Here is an 18,323-nt window from a genome sequence, read left to right on the forward strand (position 1 = left end):
AACAATGGGGAGGTGGAGAGAGCAGTGTAAACTTTAAACAGACTTCTGAAAATGATTTATTGGCATATTGGCCACCACTGTTTATGTCTGGACTATCTCCATCAGAACTTTTGGTGAGAAGATAACTCAAGGATGCTTTTACCTGGGGCACCAATACACCTTAAATCTAAGTGGCTAGACCTGAAGGAATTTTGAAAATGGGATGCTGAAATCTAAATTCAACAGCAAGAAGATTTCAGTGTTCAGCACAGAACTGTCATGGGTTCTACATACCCCATACTAGCTGAGCAGCCAAAAGGTTACACAAAGCAAATGCCTGCAGGCGCAGCCAGGGCTGAGCGGCAGCCTCACAGCAGCTAAGAATAAAAGAACTGAAAGGCAGGCGGGTGAGATGGCTACCACACAGACTTGAGGGGTGTTAGCAATCATCCCTGCAGCAGACTGGGGAGAAGCTGCCAAGGACATCAACTCAACGAAGAGGGAGAAGCAATGAGAGAAGCTGAGGAAGACTGCCAAGTGAGGAAGTAGCTCAGGGAAGAGTGAAGGACTGTGGAGGATTGATTTCTGGCTGTTCCCCAGCAACGGCCCTGAGTTGGAACACAGCAGAGTGGGCGAGCCTCAGTTCCCCTTTCTTCCCCAGCCAAAGACTCTCAGAAAGGAATTAGGGCCAATTAACCCCTGACAGACCCTTGCATTTCCCCATGGCCTCAAAGGGGAACAGAGACTGTTGAGGACTAACCCAGAAGGGCCCAATCCTCGACAAGGACTTAACAAAGCAGAGTCGGATGTGACGGTACTTGGGAGGACAAACTGAATTTGCATCTCACCACAAGGAGGAGCTAATAGCTAAAGGCCTTCCCCCTCCATTACAAGACCAAAATCACTACCTGGGCACAGACCAAGGACCAGAGTTTGACTCAATGCTCCCAGACATTTGGAACTGCTCAGAACTTGACAGAAACTCCCAGCCCCCACCGAGAGGAGACTCCAAAAGGACTTCTCCAGAGGAATTGGGTTCATCTTCAGTATTTCCCAACACAATGAAGAGAGTACCTGGGACCTGCAGGTGCTCTGTCAGGAAGTGAGACCCCACTCCAGCAGGGCTGGGTTTCCAGTTAGGCATAGTAGGCATATGCCTAGGGATGCTGGGATTCAACTCAGAGGTAAGTTGATAGCTGAAACTGATTCCTGACTGAAAGACAAAATGGATTCCCAGGGCTCCGCCTTCTCTACCCCCTGGCCCTCACCGGGCTGCTTGTGAGATTTTACATGAATAACATGGAGTCTAGAGTCACATGGGCAAGTCCTGGTAGCTTATCAGGCATACCTCTGGTTTCTCCCCCTGGCCTCTATGAGTGTCTTAATTAGCCATTAAGCAGGCTATTGTCCTGCCACCATCCTGTCTAGGGTGTGTCTCAGGCAGAGCAATTTGAAATACAGGTCTATTAAATATATCCATAACTTCCATTACATATATCACACATGAACATAAGTGTTATCATTTTACCTAACATAATTTAAACCTTTCTAACTGTACCTGACATGATATCTCACATGAATTATTATGATTTTGACATACTGATGTTAAACCATATATTAAACGTCCCGTCTCCCCCACCCCCAATTTAACCAACGTGACACGGGCTCCCAGAACTGTTTTTGCCCAGCTGTTTACTCTCTGCTTGCACCGCCTCTTGTCACCCATGCTCCAGGAATGGGATTAGAGATCCTGGATTTTTCTGGTCTAAAATCTGATGTCTGCAACTTGCAGTCTGTTGACAGGACCAGCAATGTTTGGCTGGGTTTAGGTGGGCTCAGTCAAGGACAGCTCAGAATTTCATCGGGTCCTCTCAAACAGTCGCTAGTTTTAATTCTAAACTATTCTAAACTAACCAACTGAAATGAGTGAATGGGTCTCAGTTTAAAGGATGCTTTTTTCCACTTAAAGGATTCCAACTGGAAGTGGAATAAGCACCATACAATGCATCATACTTGTTGCCAAGCTTTAGAAAAGAACAAAATAGGTCCACAAAAGAGAAGATTTGGAGGGGATGTGATCATAGGGGGAGCAGGGGCCTGTCTTTTTCTTGTGTTTGTACATCACCTAGCACAATAGGGTCTTGGTCAATGACTGGGGCTCCTGGGACCTAACACAATACAGATAACATAATATGATCAGCCCATAGGTACGTTATACCCAAAGCAGAAATGTGACTTTTATGATTAGGAATTATTTAATTTTCAATGATAGGATGTACATTTTTTAAATTTCTTAATAAGTGGCTGACTAAAGTCAACTAAACATAAAGCTACTCAGGTCCACAGTCAAATGATAAGCAGTGAAAGCTGCCATTTCTCAGTGAGGCAAAAACGTCAAGGACCAAGGAGCAATTTCCTGAAGTTGTAGAAAGAGATGTTTAGTAGGACTTTCAATTAATTGCAGTTAACTCAAGCAATTAATATGTTTTGTGTTAACTTGATCAAAAAATTTAATGCAATTAATAGTAGTTTTAATCGCACTGTTAAACAACAATAGGATACCAATTTTAATTTATTATAAATATTTGTGGATGTTTTTCTACATTTTCAAATATATTGATTTTAATTACAACACTGAATACAATGTGTACAATGCTCATTTTATATTATTATTTTTATAACAAATATTTGCACTGTAAAAAAGATAAACAAAAGAAATAATATTTTTCAATTCGCCTCATACAAGTACTGTAGTGCAATTTCTTTATCATGAGAGTGCAATGTAAAATTTTTATTTTTTTTGTTTGTTACATAACTGCACTCAAAAACAAAACAAAGTAAATCTTGAAAATGTAGGGGAGGTCTGACTTAACGACCACAGTGGTCCATATTTGTTCTGATATCTAGCAGACAGGTCCTGCAAACACTTCATCACAATCCCAATGGCCAAATAGGACTACTGATATAACTGAGCATTTGCAGGATTGGGCCATATGATGGTAAAATAATGAGCAGGCTTCTGTGCTTCAGAACTTTACAGAAAGCAGTTACTATAGTTTATATCTTCATGTCTTATGATTAGTCCTGTTCCTTGGATACAGAGCCACCCTTACCCACCAATAAGAAGGAATTTGTCCTTTTTCCATTGCTTAAATATCGGCATTTTAGCACTTTAGTCCCCACCATAGGAGTGTAAATTTGAGCTCACAGTAGCGTGTTGCACTCTGACTGCTCCACATGCACCCTGCTAGTGCATGCTACCATTTCCCTAGTGCACATTAATTTAATATTGTTTGAAATGGATGACATTAATGTGCACCAGGGAACTTTTAGCACGTGCCAACCGGTACCCAATGAGTCAGTTAATGCATGACACACTAGCGTGCACTAGAATTTACACCCCTCTGGTGTGGACTAATGCACTATATTGACAAGCCTTTAGAAAGAAGTTTAGGTAACTTCACTGATGTATAAAAAGTGAGTGAATCTATTGAACTGTGAAGCGTGGAGTTTTCAAAGCACTGTGCATGGAGTCAGGTCCACTAATTCCATTGTTCGTTAATGGGATTTGAATGTGTGATTCCCACATGCAGCTTTGAAAATTTACTCCATCTGCTCCATTTCATTAACTTATTTTCTTTAGGACAGGAAATGGTGCCTTCTATTTTCCTGAGATAAGCTTGTACAACTGTAACTTTTCTGTATAAATTATAATTCTATCAAAGCAGGTTTTCATACCCTTCAGGGCTTTTTCTTATAATGGCAGCATATGTAAATTTAGAGGTAGAGCAAGCTGGGTTATAAATGGAACTTGGTGCTTAACCAGTGATGACATTTGGTCACGGACACAGGCTAAAACTGATTGCCACATGTGGGGTGGAAAAGGAAGCTCAACAAAAGTAGCTTGAACAGCCTGACCTTGATTTTTCAGCTTCCCCTAGGGATCACCTGTTAGGGTCATGTGGATACATCACACATTGTTGAGCTCTTACAGTTTATTTACTTGTATCACAGCATATATAGGAGCATAAACATAAATTATTATAATGCCCCTCAAAACTTGATGACTGTCAACTAAGTCTAAAGCAGATTTGCACCACGTAATTTGAGCTGGTTGGAAAATGGTGAGAAATTAATATTTTTGAAGTTGCTTCCATTTCACAGGGTTCAAAACAGAACAGTTTTTCACTTTTTTTTTCATTAATTTTTAAAAAACATTTAGAATTTTTGTTTTTCTCTTTTTTAATCCCTCTGTCGTCCGTCCGTGCGTGTCGTGTCGTGTCCGTCCGTCCCCACTCCCCCCCCCCCCCCCCCCCCCACCTGTCCCCTCTGTCAGCAATAAAATAAATGAGGTTTAGGATGGGGGGATTTTGGTACAGGGTTTCCACTTCTTCATTTTACTTTTTTTTTCCTTCATTATTCTGTTTTTTTAACAGCATACTGTGCAAGATACATGTTCAAAGCCTGCCAAAATTGCAGTTCTCTGTCTTTGAATTTCACCCTGAAAAAGCTCTAACTGGAACAAAATGCAACAGCCCATCTGCTTAGCAACATTGCCACTGTGAACATGTCACCCTAGTGTTCTGTTGTCTGCATTGGTTTCCCTGGAATGCAGGCTCCAGTTCAGGTTCTCTGTCCTGATATTCAAAACTGTCCATGGGACTGGTCCTCTCAAGCTGAGAGACCACATCTTCCTCCGTGACCCCCAAAGACAGCTATGTCCCACTGGAACAATGAAATGGTGCCCAATGGGGAGTGCTTTGGAAGTGCAGGAGATAGACATTTCACAGGTACTGGTCCTAGACTGTGGAACTAACTCCCATAAGAGCTAAGAGTGACCATGATCTTCCTCACATTCAAACCAAATGCAGAACTCATTTATTCAACCTGGCTTTCCCTCATTAATTATAACACGCACAGCCCTTTGCCTCCGCCACACAAGCATAACCCAAACTAAACAGCCGCCCCCACTATAAACGAATCAATCTCTATCATTGACAAGTGATGGATGTCATTTCTATTTTTAAATACTTGGGAGGTGCTTTGTTACTATGGAGATGGAGGACATGTTAGTACCTATATAGATCTCAGTGGGAGCTCATTATAACTCAAGATCAGGCAGATTCGTTGTGTCCTCACTGTTCATCTTTCATGTTTCATGGGGAACAGAAGAAATATAACTTCAGTGGTTATGCTGGATTTTGATAGATTTATTCACTGAGTGCAGAGGCCTTGGTGGCAAAACCTTATAGAAATAAATAGGGATGAAAGCAGTAGGGTTCTATGGAAATTTAAATAGCATTTTATTGGAATTAATCTAAAAACCTACAGAATTTTATAGAGAATTGAGATCGTTTCTACAGAATTTCTAAGCCAACCAATGAAGTTCTATAGTAACGACATGATTATCCATTAAATTCTATAGAAGAATTTCATACCACTCTGTAGAATTAAATAGAGAATTAGATATAATTCTGTAGAAAGTATCTCATTCTCTATTACATTAGCTAAGATTTTTCTATAAGGGAAAACCCATAGGTTCTTCTGCTGTGGAAATACATTACACTCTTTTGAAAAGATAGATCCCAAAACCAAAATTCATGTTAATTAGTAAAGCAATAAAAATGCACTGGGTCTATTCTTTGTCTATTCAAAAGTGCAATACATTTATATTTTCAGTGTTGTTGTAGCAGAATTGGTATCAGAATATTAGAGAGAAAATGTGGGTGAGGTAATATCTTTTATTGGTCCAACTTTTGTTGGTGAGAGAGACAAGCTTTTGAGCTACACAGAGCTCTTCTTCAGGGAAGGGTGCTCAGAGTGTCACAGGCAAATACAAGATGGAGCAGATTGTTTAGCATAAGTAGTTAACGCTAAGACACCATTCAAGGTGAAGTTATAGGACCATTTTGATTTAAGATGCATGCTTTTAGGGCTAATGCAAATCATTGTAGTGTAAAACCAGTCATGCAAAGAATTGTTGTGCTGAAAAACGCCAATCTGTAATGGCCAGTTAAAATAAGAAAATTAGGAACACAAGAAAAATGACAACAGAACCACCATACAAGATGTCACAGCAGTGTAACTGTGTAGAGTTGTTGGGGTAGTATTGTAGAGGAATTTGCATCCAGTATCTTCATCTGCAGTGCGTACAGATATATCCTATCTCTCTGAATCCTGCATTTCACAGTCCAGTAACCCTTTTTAGCGGTGAAACACATTATCTTCTGTATTCTGCTGCTATTGCAAAGTCATTCCTATGAACTCTATGGTGAGGTTTGCCATCCGGGACAGATAGATGCAGACAACAACAGTTTCCAAGATTGTATAAACACTGGGTCAGCACCTCAGCCAGTGTAAATAAGCATGCTCTGATTTACACCAGGTAAGTGTCTGGCCCCCTTATTTTAATTCAGCTAGCAATTATTTTTATATTTAAATTATTATTGTCTGTGATCCTACTCCTGCAAACCATCCATTCAGTTCGACCCTTATGCCTGGATGGAATCCCATCAGGAGGAAGGATGGTCTAGTGGTTAGAGTGCTTACTTGTGGGAGATCAGGATTTAATTCTCTGTTCTTCCCCAGGCTTCCTGTGTGACCCTGAGGAAGTAATTTAATTTCTCAGTGCATCAGTTCCCCATCTGTAAAATGCAGTGTTGTGAGGATAAATATGTTAAAGATGATGAGGTACTCAGATGTTACAGTGAGAGAACCATAGGCGCATCTAGATTGAAATTAGTGGGACTTCACATAGGTGCCAGGGTCTGTGTACGCAGGTTGCTTTGCAAGATTGGAGCTTATGGTTTATGATTTCAGTGGGAGCAGGACATGGCTCGGACTGGATAACTGCTGTCCAAATAACTTGATCTGTATCATCTAAGTATATTTCAGAATAAATATTAATGAGAATTTAATGACGGGACTTCAGATTCATAAAGACTAATATTCACTATGAAAGTGCATTAGTGTGAAATCACTGTTGAATGTCTAGTACAATTAATATAAAATACAGTAATTGTCTTGCAAAGTACTTGCTGAGAATGCAAAGGCAATTAATTGTAGCACTGGTTTATATTCAACGAGTTTTGTAATGTAATTTGCAAATTATCAACCACAATATTTAGGTTAATTACCAGTGCAACCCTACACTGAACTGCTGGCTTTCTCGTTCTTTTATGTGAGCTTTCCATAGAAGACATTACTAAAATAAAATAAGTGAGGAATTAAAATTGCACATTCACTTTTGTGAATATTAAATACTTTAAATGTTTCCATAACTGTAGATGGTATCTTGCCAACAATGATCTGTGTTTTATTAATACTACTTTAAACTATGAATTATTGTTATAAATAGCTAGGTGAATTACATTTTCCCATTTAATTTTACTTGCAAATAGATTTCTATGTTAAGTATGGCACAACTGTCCTAAATATATTTTGAAACCGCAATTGAGTGTGAAGGTTTTAAAGCTTTGGTAACTGGCTTTGGCAAACACCGCTAAGTATCAACATATGCATTGCTATATACATTCTGAATGCCTTTGTCAAAAATGTCTGTACATCGTGGCTATTAATTTCAATAGTGTAACAGGCTTTCCTTTTAAACCAGCATTCTCACATCCTTTGACTTGTCTATGTAGATTTTAAACTCTTCAAAGTAGGGACTGTCTATTCTGGGCACTTACAAACACACAGTAATAATGGGGCCTGTATTTCAGTTGGGTTCTCTAAGCACTACCATAATACAATTAATAAGGAATTCTAAGGGGACATGAAAGTAATAATGAGCCTTGTTCAGCCTAACTTCCATGTATTTTAGGGTATTATTGTATAGCGCTAGTCACTTCATTATCCAGAGACTTCCCAGGTAAACTAAATGTGCATAGTGAGTTCCTTAGTGGATACAGCAGGCTGCTCTTCATTGAACATATATATATAAGCATTTAAATATTTATATTTTTTTTAAACCATTATTTATTTATTTTTTGAAGTTCTGTCTCTTGTTGTGGTGACAAAGCATTCTTAAAGGGGAAGCTTGTGATGTATGTAGACAGGAGGGATGGTCTAGTGCTTAGGGAACTGCTCCCAGAGACTGGTACTCAAGTCCTTGTTCTGCAACAGACTTCCTGGTGGCCTTGGACAAGTCAGTTAGGGCCACATTATTAGAGGTGTTTGGATGCCTCGCTGTCATTGATTTCCGTGCCTCTCTGTGTCTTCACTGCCTATCTGTAAAATGGGGATACTAGTAATTCCCTGCCTCCCAAAGGTGCGCTGAGGGTACACTGACTTTTTGTTCTGTATCCGTACACTGCCTAGCACAATGGGGTCTGGCCCATGACTGAGACTCTCGGGCACTATGATAATGCAAATAATAAAGATTAATAAAGATTGTAAGGCACTTAGACAGTATGTTAAGGGGGGGGGGACATATAATTACAAAAGATAGATAGATATGCCCTAGAAGTGGTTAAGCTCTGTGTTAGTTTGAGCAACGCTGGGAGCTCCTTCTGTTGTTCTGGGTGATGGTGGTGGAGGAAGTGGAAGCACTTTGAAGAATTAATCTCATCACTAACTTCACCCTCCACTGAGAGCGTCTCCCTTCAGATCACCAAGGCAGTCTGCAGCCTCAGTGGTATCACGGTCAAATAGTGACAGCGGCAAATCATGGCCTTTCCCCATCTCTGGTGGGCAAGAATGTGCCCCCTCTTACTGAATTCATGCACGTGAAGCCATGTCTTGCTTAAGTCTGTGAATCCCAGGTTCGATTATTGTAACCCTGAATGTAGATACGAAATCACCAGCTGTCAGGCTGCAGTTGGTTCAGGATGCAGCTCAGAACGTTTGCTCAGAAAGAGACGCTGTGAGCACGTCCCCTCTGTGCCCTGCTCTGCAGCCTTCTCACTGAATAGCAGGTCACGTTCAAGGTTCCATTTCTCATCTCATCTCATTCCTTCTCCACAGGACTGGCCCAAGTTAACTGAGGGAAGCTCCTCGCCCTGCATGATTGTGACCCCCCCATCCACAATAGCTGTGTTTCAATGGAACAGTAGAACCGTCAGCCTCAAGGGGGAGGCGCCTTCATGTGGCAGACAGAACTCATAGACTGCAGTGATGTCTTTCCTGTAGCAAGTGTGAGATTTCTGAGACTTGGTCCTTCCTTAGGCTGTTAATGGGATGAAGCAGATACACACTGCCCACCCTCAGAGCTGGGGCTAAAGTCTCAATCTAGCTTGAAAATAGACGTCACTGCAGTCTGTGAACATGAAATGAGTGCAATCTACTTCCATCCACCTCACCAATGGTCGGCTACTCTGGCCAGCTAATGGAGGGGGTGGAGTCAAGGCCATGCCCACTCCTTGCCCCTTGACATCAACTTGCAGCAAGGGGGCATCTCTGGAGATAAGGGGCTGTGCTCTACTCTCCATCTACTAAGAATGGATTAAAAATTGTTAAACTGATCCTTCCATAATGCAGAGAGGTGGAAAACAAGGTCCCACTGGAGCCAAATGATTCTACAGCACAAAGTTACTTTTACTTTTTCTTATCAATTGGTGTCTTGGTAACGCTGCTGGAAGTGAAATTCTTGCATGACATAATATGCAATCTAGCTGTGGGAAAGGCCTGCAGGCGTTTAACTTGTATGCAGTTGTGACTTGAAAAGGAGCTGTGGTTTTTGAAATATTTTGGAGAGCTCTTGTGGATTGCAGGTGCTTTTATGCCTCTGAAAAGTAGTGAAAATTAATGAAAAGTATGCCTCTCAACCAGCTCAAGTGTAGCACAAATAGATCACTTAAAAGGTTAGAATGATTAGGCTTTTCACGACACTTAAATGAAGTTTGTGTAGCTACTGCATTTTAAAGGCCTTCCAAGTCCTATGTGGGGTCTTAATAAATTCAGCCTTTTTAATTAACACTGAATGAGCCTGCCTGGGTTATTATCTTATAAACGTCAGATCAGTACGAACCAGCCATAATATAAAATCTGAGGCTTTTAATTAAGACACTTATTGAATGCTAATTACTATGTCATCGTTAAGACATGCTTCATGATTAACGGCTATATAATATATTTATTGCCCAGTCATTAACCTCAAATAATATTTAAAATATTTTAGTATTGCACCAACATGCAATAATTATTCTATTTAATTTAAGTGTGCTGTTGAGAACCTTAGCCAGAAGACTATCAATAATAAAGGTGCCACTCCCACAGAGGGGCTAGTGAGAGGCTGGGCTTTATTCCTGACGTCATAGATGAGTTACAATAGGTTATTGCTCTGTACCAATATTAGTGTCAATATTCACTAGGTTTACCGACCTTATATAGTGCCTGATCCGAGGCCTGTTGAAGTCAGTGGAAAGACTCCCACTGACTGAAATGGACTTTGGTTCAGGCCCTTACATTAGACTAAAACATTGTCTTCACAGCTATAAGGTAGGGTCTGAATTTAAACCACTATAGTTACACCAGTATAACTCTCTGTTTGGACACTCCTATTCTGGTATAAGAATGCCTTTTCCAGGTTATCTTATGTCGCTTTGGAAGCAGTTTAAACTAAGCCAAAAAAAAAAAAAAAAAAAAAAGCCACTCTTTTATGCCAGAATAAGAATGACCACATGGGGGATTTAGCCATATCAACTGGTACAACTGGAAAAATATCTTGTGTAGACAAATCCTTCACAGATTTCAGAGAAGTTAGTTCAGGTTAAGTTACACCGGTGTAAACTTGATATAAGTGAGTTTAGAATAGGTTTCCTGTGATTTTAGTTACCTAGGGCCATCTATCTCTTCACCTGTTGATCAAAAAGAATTTTTGGTTGGTTAAGAAGAATTTTTCTCTGGGTATCCCACTCTCCTGGCCAACCATAGAAGTCCTGGTTGTTGTGTCTGCAGCTTTGGAGTTTGACGAGTGGAATAATTCCAACTGGATAGACAGCACATGAAGCTACTCAGACTGGGGAGAGCCTTATTTGTCTAATTGTCCCACTGAAGTGAATGGGACCATTCACCAGGTAAGGTTTCATTGAAAGTGAGCAAGGGAGAAAAAAATGGGCCCATAGTAAGTACCCATGCTTCAAATTAGGGCCAAGCCATTGGCTTGTTCTTCATGGCACCCCCTAAATGTGGCTGTCTGTGCCTAAAATTAGCCCTATATTCAGGTTGGTTGTTTTTCTAATGATATTTTCCCCTATTACTTCCTCACTTGAGAAAGCAAATGGTTGCCTCATCAGCTGACCTCAGTGTTCCAGGCCAGTTAACAGGGAAGAATGATGGACTAAGCACAGACTTCCCTTCTCCCTCAGGGCTCCAGAATTGGCCTCTTCTATTGACCGCCTGCCGGCCCCAGGGTCACTCAATTCTCTCTTAATTTGGTAGGAGAATCCTCTCACCCATAACTATATTTGACAGACGCGTCTGAGAGGGTTCTTGAAAGAAACAGTTAGGGTCTAGTTCAGTGGTTCTCAAACTGTGGGTCAGGACCCAAAGTGGGTCATGACTCTGTCATGGGTTGCCAGGGGTGGTGTTAGACTTGCTGGGGCTTGGGGCTTTGGACCCCCGGCCATGGCATTGTGGTTTGGGCTCAGACTTCGGTTCCCTCTCATGAGGTAATTTTTGTGGTCAGAAGGGGGTTGCAGTGCAATGAAGTTTGAGAACTGCTGGTCTAGTGGGATCTGTTCAGGGGGCAAGACTAATGATTTTTGAGCAATTGGGTATGTGGAGGGGAGTATAGGAAGGAGAGGAGAAGAGATAATGGGATAAATCTCTTTCTATAGCTTTATTAGAGCTGAATGAATAATTCACAATGAATAATTTATTTGCTGGAGTTGGCCTCTTTTCCTCCTTAAGGGTGTTCTACGAGTAAATCAAAAAGTCCTCAGATTTGTCTGTTCAAGTTTATATGAATGTTTTAAATATATTTCTCTACGGCTCAGTTATGACTATCATTAATTCAAGCTGCGTTGCAATTTGTCAGATTGTCGCATGGAATGGTTTCTGTACTCGGACTGAATGAATGCAGATGAACTTCTGGCATGAGGATTGACACCTGCCAATCATAGAATTTGGTTTTTGAGAATGGACATCCAGTGGAACTTGATCATTTGAATATAGATAAGAAGAAAACACACACCAGGGTGCAAACATTACTGAACAGAGCTTCATTCTAGCCCGTATTGCTGACACTAGAGAGGAGTTTAAACTGCAGCATTCAGATCTGGATTTTGAACATCACAATGATTTGTGGATATTTGGGTGTGGTTCTTGGGTTGGGCCGGTCGCTCAACGCTAAACTAAAAATGCTAAGATGCTCATCGATTCATGAGGAGTTGGTTCAGGTTCCAATTAATTAAGAGCCTGATTCCATAATCCTTTCTCACTTGGAGTAGCACTTACTCATGCAAGTTAAACATTACTACTCATGTGCGCAAGCACTGCTCAACATGAGGAAGGGTTGGAGAACACGGCCTTTTAGTAATAAAATGAATAGTGATAATTCCTAATAAGGGTAAGTAATAGTACCTCCCTACTACCTGAGTACTAGCCCCTTAACTACTATATTCATTCCCTGTCCCACAGGCTCACAAATTGCACTATTCCCCATTCAACACTATTCATACCTCCAAAAGTCATTCTATGATCGACAGGAGAGAAGGTTTCTCTCTGCTCTTCTTTGCCCACAGGAGTCATTGTAGTATAGATTTAGGGCCTGGCCACACAGTGGGGTAATGCATCCTATGCGGGGGGGGAGAAGGGGGAGTGATTTCTAAAGCACACTAATGTGTTTCACGGTAATTGGTCCATGTAGACCCTGCTGGCGTGCACTAGCGTTTCCTCAGTGCTCTTGAACGTAGTGCTGTTTGAAACAGCACTATGTTAAAGCATTAGAGGGAACTTTTGGCGCACACCAGCAGGGTCTACACAGACCAATTAATGCACAACATGTTAGTGTGCTTTAAAAATCAGAACCCTATAGGGCACATTACCCCACCATGTAGACACTCCCTTAGCAGAATAATTTCCCACATCACCAACATGTCAGAAGTCCCAGACTCATAAAGTGATGGCTGTATTACAGGTGGCAGAAGTGCGATTGCAGTCATTTTGTATTGTTCTCCACTTTTCATCTTTTCAAAGATCTTTACGTCTAATTTCATTTGAACACATTCCTTTTACCTCTACTAATTATCTAGCGGGCTACTGGGTATTTTAGGATCTCTTTCTCTCTGTATAACCAGAAAGTCCATCCTGGTCCTAAGACATCTTTGTTAGAATGTTTCCAGAAAAAGTTTGTTTCAATGAATAGGCATTTTCTGACTCAAAATGTTTCATCAAAAATTTTCCAACCGGCTCTAGTGGTGGAGTCTGTTGTATCTGGAACATTGCTATATGTATCAGGTTATACATTCCAGCTGCCCCATGCCCACACTGGGTTTCACCAGCCCTTCTCTGGTATATATTTGTGGAAGGGGAGACCACAGTCTCTTCCATAACTATGACTTTGTACCCAAACCATTGCTTACTCCAGGATCTGTCGCCCCTGAGATCAGAGCTCAGTTACAGAAATGCCTGTTGATAACTACTCCAGCTATCACAGTTCAGAGACTCAGATCACGTAGTTACAAACAACATATTTTATTGGCAACTTCACAGAAATAGAGAGAAAATGATCAAGTAAAAGAGAGGCACAAAAAAAAAAATATCCCTACTCGCTTCCTACAGAAAACATAACTTGCCTGGCATCACACTGAGGTTTAAACAGTACAAGGATTTTACCTCTCTTTGTAGAAAAGACCTTGTTGTCTCACAGAGATCAAAGATTTCTGTTTCTGATCACCCACAGTCTGTCTCAGTCACATGATCCAGAGCACGTGCGTGTGTGTGATCAGAGAGGCTTCTTTTTCTTATAGACTATTTTTCAAGGGTTTCTTAGAATTATTTAGCTAACTTTTGAAGATTAACATGTCCATTAGCTCAGAGTCAACTAAAATGGTTATTTCTTTTTATGATAGAACTACTGTAAGACAAAAAAGAGAAAAAAATCATAAGACATTCTTTGTAGAGCTGATCAAAATCCAGGGTGAAAAATACGTGAAAATTTTATTGAAAATTTCTCCTACTTTTAAAAAAAAATTCAGAATTTTGAATCTTGAAACATCATGAAATTATTGAAGTTTGAAAAATTTTAACCAGCTGTTTGATCAGTTTTGTCTGTTTTAATTGTTGTTCTTGTCCCTAAACATACATGGAGATTAGCCAATGTTTGCTTTTAAGTACACATTTTCAAATGAGTCTTTTAAAATTTGTTGTACAAGGACAAATATTCCTTTCCTCCTCCTCGCATGTACGGTTGTCAGTCAACTGTTCTCTAGATAGCAACCTTTGAGATGCAATGTTTTTGTAGCTGTGTCAGTCCCAAGATATTAGAGAGAAAAGGTGGGTCAGGTAATATCTTTTATTGGTCCAATCTTGTCTCTCTAACCTTTGAGATGAGGTTTTGTTAATATGGCAATTGGCTGATTTCTCCAAACTAAGCAAGAGTCAATATGTATTTCTTTCCCTAACTTTAACTCGCAATATATCTAGATAAAATGTACGGAGTGGAAATTGCATAGGTAAGTGTGCAAATTTAACTCAAAACTCTAAATCATATATCCAGACATAGCTGACTCACTCCATATGATCAATACCCTGCAACTGGTAGATTTCAGGCTTCTGGCCTTCTTCTGTACTGATTTCACACAGCAATGTTTTGGTTAGGGCTGCCACAAACCAGAACTAGCTACGAGTTTTAGGTTAAGATTTCACCCTACAATTGTACTCTTCATAGAAGCTGGAGACTGAAGAGACCACTGTGATCATTTTATTATCTTGCCATTGCAAGACTGTTGACTTTACATTGGTCCCTCCCATCTCTAGAAAATTGCAAGAAGTGCAGCCAAAAGACAAACAAGCCCCCAACCCTACAAGCACTGGCTTGGGGACTGTGAAAATATTTCATATTTGTCAGGCAGATCCTAGAATTGCAGAGCTGGCTGTTTACGGGGCTGTGTTATCTTTGTAATCACACAAATACAGCGCTCTATAGTTCCACACGTGGGTTAGTACAGGGGAAACCTGAACAGCTGTAGCCTGCAGATATTTGTTGTTGATGTTAATCTTCTGTTACATATTTTATAATTGGATGCCCTTGGACATTTTTAAAAGGTTGCTTTCATCCCCCCCCTTCCCCTGCCTAGAGTTATTTAAGGAATTTGTCTTTCTCTTCTTTGGAATACTGTCAACGTCCTGCTTCTCCTCAGAGAAGATTGTTTTGTTTGTTTCTTTTTGGTGGTGTCCCAGGGGTGTAACAACTTGCAAGTCCCATGCTGGAAGGAGAGGCAAAATAGGCCAGTGGGGCGAGAGACGGTAGCCTGAACATTAGGGTGCTATCCTTGGAGTGGGGAGATTTTAGTTCAATCCCCTGCTCCATCATAGGCCTTCTGTGTGACCATTCTGTGCCTCCGTTCCCCCATCTGTTTTTTAAAAAAGTGGGGGTGATACTGATAGGTGGGTTGTGAGGGAAAAAGAATTAAAGAGGAGCTCAGGTACAAAGGAGATGGGTGTCTTATGATTGCCTTAGATTACTCCATAGGGGAAATTTTGATAATTACCTTTATATGTTGACACTTTAAAAAAAAAGACTAAACTAGTGGCCTTCACAATAGGAAGCTTTGTTTTCTAAAGCTTTGAGAAAGATGTAAGTGGATGAGATTGGCTAATATTTAAACAAGTGGCTTTTTCTCAGGCTAATTTGTCTTTGTGTCTTAACAGTCTCCCATCCCCACAATTAGCCTTCTACATCTGCCTGAGCCGGAGACACTCCACAGGGGATCATAACGTGTAGCCTTATGGAGGGAGGTAGGAGGGGGTGGGAGAAGATTCCTGGCTCTGCTGTTTGCATGTGGTACAGCCAGTGTGATCAGAGCCATAACAGAGCAGGCTGTGTAATTACATGTCTCTAGTAACTGTGTTAGCTCCACAGGGAGCTGAGTCCATTTGGAGAGGAGGAGAAATAGATTTTATTTTTTTTGGTAAGGTGAAAAGGGTCAGTGCATAACCCAGTTCTCATTCGAATATGATAAAGATAATTGTTGCTCTCAAGTGAATGCCTGGTGTTTCCTGGTTCTGAGCCTCTCGTTCATTTGCTCATGTCTGTATTATGCAGATGTCTGCTTTCCAAAAAGAGGAGCAGGTTTTTATGAGACGAGAGAAGAAAATTGACCATTTTGGAAGCGGTATGTTGTGATATTTAGCATTGTTTCTGCATCAGTACTGCAGGGAGGGGTGGGGGGAAGAGGCAAAGAGTCTGGGATATTGCTGCTTTATCCACAATAAAGATGATGACAATTAAATCAATTAATCCTATTCAGCACGGTGTGGGTGGTTGGGGAGGTGGTTGTATCCTATATTCTAAACTGTCATGTAGGTGTTTGATATGAGTCTTGTGTTCCTGCAGCTTACTGCAGCTATGTACATCTAATCTGTAAATATCCTGCAGCTACCGATATCTCATTCCTCCAGCAGGCTTTCCATTCCACTTCTCTCCTCCCTCTAGTGTAAAATTTGGCCTAGCTTCAGCTTTTTTTCTGTATTGAGGAGGTTTCCCCCCCCCCCCCCTCTCCTCCACATCTAGGAAAATGCTATCTGATCCTGATTCTGGATTTCTATTTTTGTAGTTTGCTGTAGGTGCTGCTGGATGCTTTGCTCTGACACGCGGCCGAAAGCTGACCAAATCCGAGGGAGGATTTGTATGTAGGAAGAGAAGGTTATGGCTGTGCAGCGTGCTCCAGAATCTGCTCTTAGCTTGCTGATGGTAAGTGCTTGCTGAAATGTGGAGGTTATTGAGGGTGTGTGGAAGTGCATGGTTGCTGAGCAGAAAATCATTGAGACCATGTTGACTACATGCTTTTCTTTAACAGGTTCTGGAGAACTGTGAAAATGAGTTCATTTGGAGCATGTATAGAAACATTCCTCTGCTGGAGGTTTTAAGCATATTGACCACTGATAATGTTCATATTGTGAAATGCCTTTAATGCACAGGTACATTTGCATCCTGGTTTATCCCAACCTGTAGAGACTTCCACATAGCTGATCATCTGAGAATCTATAATCTCTGTCTTTTCTTCCTTCTGCTTTCTCTCATTTTTTCCTTGCTAATTTCGAGACACCTAAATGCCAAGGAGTCCTTTTCCCCATCAATCCACGTACATATGTCATTAACAATGAATGGATGCTTATAGATGATACTGTTGTTATCATTTGGTAAACCAGTGAATAGTTACTTGATTAGCTAATGAGTATGCTGGACCTGATACTGACTGCAACCTGTAGAGAGAAATGTCTAGTGTTTATATGAAACATTTACTATGTGTTGAGCTACTGACCCACTTTTCTAAATTCTGCAGATTTATAATATTTTAAAGGAGATTATTTAGCATAACACGTGTAGGCTGAGTCCAGGAAAATAATGTCTTGTCGCAATTAAAATAATCTTTAGTGGCATCAGAGATGGATGTTAAGCTTTATTTTTGTTTCAATCTCTCTTTCTCTCTTTACAAAAAAAAATTATGTTGCCATTTTCTATGCAGCAGCCTAAGAAGGAATTTTAGTGTAAGATCTCTGCTGGATTTGTTTGTGACCAAAAGTCTCCGTAACATTTCCACTGGAGGCTTTTTACAAGCGAAGAGCACGTGCAATATATATGTATATGTATATTGATCTTTGCTTTCTGACTGAGAAAGGAAATGGTCTCCTGGAACATAGCATTTGCAGACATGATGAGTTTATCAAGGGGATGCTGTAGGATAATAGGTCTGTAACATCTTGAGTTGTTAACAAAGGTCAAACTGAGAAGAGCAAATCTTATGTCTGTTGCTCGAAACACTAATATGCTATTAAACCTACTGATGGTTTGGTTTTATATTTGTTAGAGACTGACATGCAGTACAGGCTGCCTTTTCTTTCTCCTATCCTTCCCTCCCAGGCTTTTTAAATGGTCTCTTCCTTTTCCCTGTCTCTGTCCTTTCACAGGTATACTAAAAGGTCCCCAATTTCTAAAGCAGTCAGCCCAAATAGTTTAATGAGGAATTACTTATTTTGTTTTACTTCTATCTTAATTCTCAGCCTGTATTTTTATGCTTCCTATTTACCCCTCATGTTGTTTTATTTCTTTTAACCCGTTCTGTATGGAGAGTGAAATGCTGTCACTGTGCAAAGCTGTCTGACAAATGTGCATCCAAAATCCATCTTTCTATGGCCTTGTGCACAACAAGGCATGCCCACATGTGTATGTATCCCATATT

General features: G+C 40.5%; 1 long non-coding RNA gene across 1 annotated transcript in view; it reads left to right on the forward strand.

Moving 5' to 3' along the window:
• LOC137163994 (uncharacterized) overlaps positions 1–17,528 on the forward strand; it is a 46,323-nt gene extending 28,795 nt beyond the window's left edge. The window contains exons 2-4 of the long non-coding RNA XR_010922895.1: positions 16,187–16,256; positions 16,698–16,834; positions 16,941–17,528. This is a non-coding gene — a long non-coding RNA (uncharacterized lncRNA). The remainder of the gene's footprint in view (positions 1–16,186; positions 16,257–16,697; positions 16,835–16,940) is intronic.
• Positions 17,529–18,323: the final 795 nt, after the last annotated feature.

The sequence above is a fragment of the Emydura macquarii genome, unplaced genomic scaffold (assembly GCF_026122565.2).
Source record: "Emydura macquarii macquarii isolate MOO-44397 ecotype Brisbane River unplaced genomic scaffold, CSIRO-AGI_Emac_v2 contig_2636, whole genome shotgun sequence".
NCBI lineage: Eukaryota > Metazoa > Chordata > Testudines > Chelidae > Emydura > Emydura macquarii.